We start from the raw sequence: 6,000 nt of genomic DNA, 5'->3' as shown, positions 1-6,000 counted from the left end.
GGGCACATGTGAGCAGGGAGCAGGGAGACCCCGTGCCCAGGCCATGCCTCTACCCCAGGGTCCCCTCTCCCATGACCTCATGGCAGGGGGGAGGAACCCCAACACTTCCGGAGGTGTAGTCTCTCTCCTCCTCCTTGCAGCTGGCTCATGGGCCCACATTCAGGGCCCCAACCTCGGGAGAAAATTCTCCCAATGTGCTCTGATGTTGAAAGAGTCAAGAAGAGAAGAAGGGAAAAAAAACCCCCGAAGTCCCAGGAAAACAAAGTTCAACTCTCCATCTCCCTCCAGAGAAAAGGAGCTGAAAACTGGCTAAAAAGAAACAAAGTTGCTTCCCTCTGCTCTTGCTGCAAGCAGGATGCAGAGGAGTGTGTATGTGTGTCCTTGAACAAACGCTCTGAGAAGTTTGTCCGGTTTTTTTTCCTCTCCCCCCTCTCAGGCTCAGTTGAAAGGCACAGAAATGCACAAAGTTCACTTCTGGGCATAGAGCAGCAATAGGGGATACACATGATAAAGTCACCCCAAGACACAGGGACAGAGAATTCAGTGGAAAGACTCCGAGAATTCTGCTCCCAGAGATCATTCATTCCTGCTCACACTGACCCTTGTAGAAAGGGGACATCGTTCCCGGCAGCCTGTACTGAGCATGTGGCTCCTGAGTGGGGTTTGTTGTTTAGGAAACCTGCTCCGGCTTTTCCATTCTTTCCTTGCAAACAGGAAAACTTCTCCTGGGGCTGTGTGCAGGCAGAGCCCTGAGGAGAGCAGGTGGCACATGGTGCGCTGGGCTGGGACAGCCAGCTGCAGAGCTCAAGGGAAGAAGCCCAAAGTGTCACAATGGCTCCTTGCCTTCCCATGCAACACCTGGGTCACAATGGTCTCCTTGATTCCATGAGGCCCCACTGTGTCACAATGGCTCCTTGGTTCCATCAGGTTCCACAGTGTCACCATGGTCTCCTTTGATCCGCACTGTCATCATGGACAATTGGTTCCATGAGGCCCCGCAGTGTCACAATGGTCCCTTGGTTGCATAGCTTTTACGTTGTAACAAAGGACTCCTTGCTTCTATGAGCTAGCCTGCTTTTTGCAGAGGTGTCTTTGGTTCCAACAAGGCCCCACTGTGTCTCAGTGCACCCTGGCTTCCATGTGGATCTGGAGTATCACAAAGGCTCCTTGGTTCCACCAGGTCCTGCTGTGTCACAATGGGTCCTGTGGTCCCTGAGGCCCTCCAAAGTCATCATGGATGCTTGCTTCCATGAGGTTCCATTATGTGCCAGTGGTCATCTTGGTTCCAGGAGTTTCCTTAGTGTCACAATGCTCTCCATGTTTCCATGATTCCCCACAATGTCACAATGCTCTCCAGGCTTCCATTATGCCTTGCTTTGCCACAATGGTCCCCTTGTTTCCATGCGGCCTTGCTGTGTCACAATGGACGTACGGTTCCATGATGTTGCGTGGTGTCACCGTGCTCTTCTTGAATCCGCCGTGTAACCATGGACCATTGGTTCCATGCAGCCGTGTCACAATGGGCTCCTTGATTCCATGATTCCCCACGGTGTCACAATGGAGCCTTGTTTCTAGGAGGTTCTGTACTGTCACAATTGCCTCCTTGATGCCATCAGCCCCTGCAGTGTCACAATGGCTCCTTGGTTCCATGAGGAACACAATAGCTTGGCATAAGCATTGAGCAACAGCTGCTGAACACACCTGGCAACATCTGCTTGCATCAAAAGAGGGCTTCAAGCTGACAATGGCACCAGCAGCTTCCATCTGCAACAGAGACCCAGGAAAGGACAGGCTGTGCCGGTTTGGACAAATGTGGAGGAAAATATCCTCTGATAGAAGGCAGGTTACACCCAGCCATCCCCCACCAGGTTTTTGGAAAAAAGAACTTTCCTGGGAAGAAAGTGAAAGAGATAAAACCTATTTTTTTAACAAACACACAGGAAAAGGATAACAATGCTAAATATTAAAACCTCTCGCTGTGCAGAGAAAGCTGGGATAATTTGAGAGTCCTTCTGTGTTTCGGTGGGGTCTCCTGAAACATCCATAGACAGCGAGGCCCGTGCAAAGAAACAGGGAGCGATTCTTGAGAGAAGTTGCAGAGCTCTTTCTTCTCCAGCCACATGGGCGGGGCACTGCCAAAGAACTGAGCAATCACGGCACAACCAGGGCTCTCCTCACACAGGGCAACACAAAATAAGCAGTGCTGAACAGGGTTAGGGCACATGTGAGCAGGGAGCAGGGAGACCCCCCGTGCCCAGGCCATGCCTCTACCCCAGGGTCCCCTCTCCCATGACCGCATGGCAGGAGGGAGGAACCCCAACACTTCCGTAGGTGCAGTCTCTCTCCTCCTCCTTGCAGCTGGCTCATGGGCCCACATTCAGGGCCCCAACCTCGGGAGAAAATTCTCCCAATGTGGTCTGATGTTGAAAGAGTCAAGAAGAGGAGAAGGGAAAAAAACCCCCAAAGTCCCAGGAAAACAAAGTTCAACTCTCCATCTCCCCCCAGAGAAAAAGAGCTGAAAACTGGCTAAAAAGAAACAAGGTTGCTTCCTCTACTCTTGCTGCAAGCAGGATGCAGAGGAGTGTGTATGTGTGTCCTTGAACAAACGCTCTGAGAAGTTTGTCCGGTTTTTTTTCCTCTCCCCCCTCTCAGGCTCAGTTGAAAGGCACAGAAATGCACAAAGTTCACTTCTGGGCATAGAGCAGCAATAGGGGATACACACAATAAAGTCACCCCAAGACACAGGGACAGAGAATTCAGTGGAAAGACTCCGAGAATTCTGCTCCCAGAGATCATTCATTCCTGCTCACACTGACCCTTGTAGAAAGGGGACATCGTTCCAGGCAGCCTGTACTGAGCATGTGGCTCCTGAGTAGGGTTTGTTGTTTAGGAAACCTGCTCCGGCTTTTCCATTCTTTCCTTGCAAACAGGAAAACTTCTCCTGGGGCTGTGTGCAGGCAGAGCCCTGAGGAGAGCAGGTGGCACATGGTGCGCTGGGCTGGGACAGCCAGCTGCAGAGCTCAAGGGAAGAAGCCCAAAGTGTCACAATGGCTCCTTGCCTTCCCATGCAACACCTGGGTCACAATGGTCTCCTTGATTCCATGAGGCCCCACTGTGTCACAATGGCTCCTTGGTTCCATCAGGTTCCGCAGTGTCACCATGGTCTCCTTTGATCCGCACTGTCATCATGGACAATTGGTTCCATGAGGCCCCGCAGTGTCACAATGGTCCCTTGCTTCCATAGCTTTTACGTTGTAACAAGGGACTCCTTGCTTCTGTGAGCTAGCCTGCTTTTTGCAGAGGTGTCTTTGGTTCCAACAAGGCCCCGCTGTGTCTCAGTGCACCCTGGCTTCCATGTGGATCTGGAGTATCACAAAGGCTCCTTGGTTCCACCAGGTCCTGCTGTGTCACAATGGGTCCTGTGGTCCCTGAGGCCCTCCAAAACCATCGTGGAGGCTTGCTTCCATGAGGTTCCATTATGTGCCAGTGGTCATCTTGGTTCCAGGAGTTTCCTTAGTGTCACAATGCCCTCCAGGCTTCCATTAGGCCCTGCTTTGCCACAATGGTCCCCTTGTTTCCATGCGGCCTTGCTGTGTCACAATGGACGTACGGTTCCATGATGTTGCGTGGTGTCACCGTGCTCTTCTTGAATCCGCAGTGTAACCATGGACCATTGGTTCCATGCAGCCGTGTCACAATGGGCTCCTTGATTCCATGATTCCCCACGGTGTCACAATGGAGCCTTGTTTCTAGGAGGTTCTGTACTGTCACAATTGCCTCCTTGATGCCATCAGCCCCTGCAGTGTCACAATGGCTCCTTGGTTCCATGAGGAACACAATAGCTTGGCATAAGCATTGAGCAACAGCTGCTGAACACACCTGGCAACATCTGCTTGCATCAAAAGAGGGCTTCAAGCTGACAATGGCACCAGCAGCTTCCATCTGCAACAGACACCCAGGGAAAGGACAGGCTGTGCCGGTTTGGACAAATGTGGAGGAAAATATCCTCTGATAGAAGGCAGGTTACACCCAGCCCTCCCCCACCAGCTTCGGGAAAAAAGAATTTTCCTGGGAAGAAAGTGAAAGAGATAAAAACTACTTTTTTAACAAACACACAGGAAAAGGATAACAATGCTAAATATTAAAACCTCTCGCTGTGCAGAGAAAGCTGGGATAACTTGAGAGTCCTTCCGTGTTTCGGTGGGGTCTCCTGAAACATCCATAGACAGCGAGGCCCGTGCAAAGAAACAGGGAGCGATTCTTGAGAGAAGTTTCAGAGCTCTTTCTTCTCCAGCCACATGGGCGGGGCACTGCCAAAGAATCGAGCAATCACAGCACAACCAGGGCCCTCCTGGCACAGGGCAACACAAAATAAGCAGTGCTGAACAGGATTAGGGCACATGTGAGCAGGGAGCAGGGAGACCCCCGTGCCCAGGCCATGCCTCTACCCCAGGGTCCCCTCTCCCATGACCTCATGGCAGGGGGGAGGAAGCCCAACACTTCCGTAGGTGTAGTCTCTCTCCTCCTCCTTGCAGCTGGCTCATGGGCCCACATTCAGGGCCCCCACCTCGGGAGAAAATTCTCCCAATGTGCTCTGATGTTGAAAGAGTCAAGAAGAGAAGAAGGGAAAAAAAACCCCCGAAGTCCCAGGAAAACAAAGTTCAACTCTCCATCTCCCTCCAGAGAAAAGGAGCTGAAAACTGGCTAAAAAGAAACCAAGTTGCTTCCTCTGCTCTTGCTGCAAGCAGGATGCAGAGGAGTGTGTATGTGTGTCCTTGAACAAACGCTCTGAGAAGTTTGTCTGGCTTTTTTTTCCTCTCCCCCCTCTCAGGCTCAGTTGAAAGGCACAGAAATGCACAAAGTTCACTTCTGGGCATAGAGCAGCAATAGGGGGATACACATGATAAAGTCACCCCAAGACACAGGGACAGAGAATTCAGTGGAAAGACTCCGAGAATTCTGCTCCCAGAGATCATTCATTCCTGCTCACACTGACCCTTGTAGAAAGGGGACATCGTTCCCGGCAGCCTGTACTGAGCATGTGGCTCCTGAGTGGGGTTTGTTGTTTAGGAAACCTGCTCCAGCTTTTCCATTCTTTCCTTGCAAACAGGAAAACTTCTCCTGGGGCTGTGTGCAGGCAGAGCCCTGAGGAGAGCAGGTGGCACATGGTGCGCTGGGCTGGGACAGCCAGCTGCAGAGCTCAAGGGAAGAAGCCCAAAGTGTCACAATGGCTCCTTGCCTTCCCATGCAACACCTGGGTCACAATGGTCTCCTTGATTCCATGAGGCCCCACTGTGTCACAATGGCTCCTTGGTTCCATCAGGTTCCGCAGTGTCACCATGGTCTCTTTTGATCCGCACTGTCATCATGGACAATTGGTTCCATGAGGCCCCGCAGTGTCACAATGGTCCCTTGCTTCCATAGGTTTGATGTTGTAACAAAGGACTCCTTGCTTCTATGAGCTAGCCTGCTTTTTGCAGAGGTGTCTTTGGTTCCAACAAGGCCCCACTGTGTCTCAGTGCACCCTGGCTTCCATGTGGATCTGGAGTATCACAAAGGCTCCTTGGTTCCACCAGGTCCTGCTGTGTCACAATGGGTCCTGTGGTCCCTGAGGCCCTCCAAAGTCATCATGGATGCTTGCTTCCATGAGGTTCCATTATGTGCCAGTGGTCATCTTGGTTCCAGGAGTTTCCTTAGTGTCACAATGCTCTCCATGTTTCCATGATTCCCCACAATGTCACAATGCTCTCCAGGCTTCCATTAGGCCCTGCTTTGCCACAATGGTCCCCTTGTTTCCATGCGGCCTTGCTGTGTCACAATGGACGTACGGTTCCATGATGTTGCGTGGTGTCACCGTGCTCTTCTTGAATCCGCCGTGTAACCATGGACCATTGGTTCCATGCAGCCGTGTCACAATGGGCTCCTTGATTCCATGATTCCCCACGGTGTCACAATGGAGCCTTGTTTCTAGGAGGTTCTGTACTGTCACAATTGCCTCCT

This window comes from Aphelocoma coerulescens, unplaced genomic scaffold (genome assembly GCF_041296385.1).
Source record: "Aphelocoma coerulescens isolate FSJ_1873_10779 unplaced genomic scaffold, UR_Acoe_1.0 HiC_scaffold_58, whole genome shotgun sequence".
NCBI lineage: Eukaryota > Metazoa > Chordata > Aves > Passeriformes > Corvidae > Aphelocoma > Aphelocoma coerulescens.
This window is presented reverse-complemented; position numbering follows the sequence as displayed.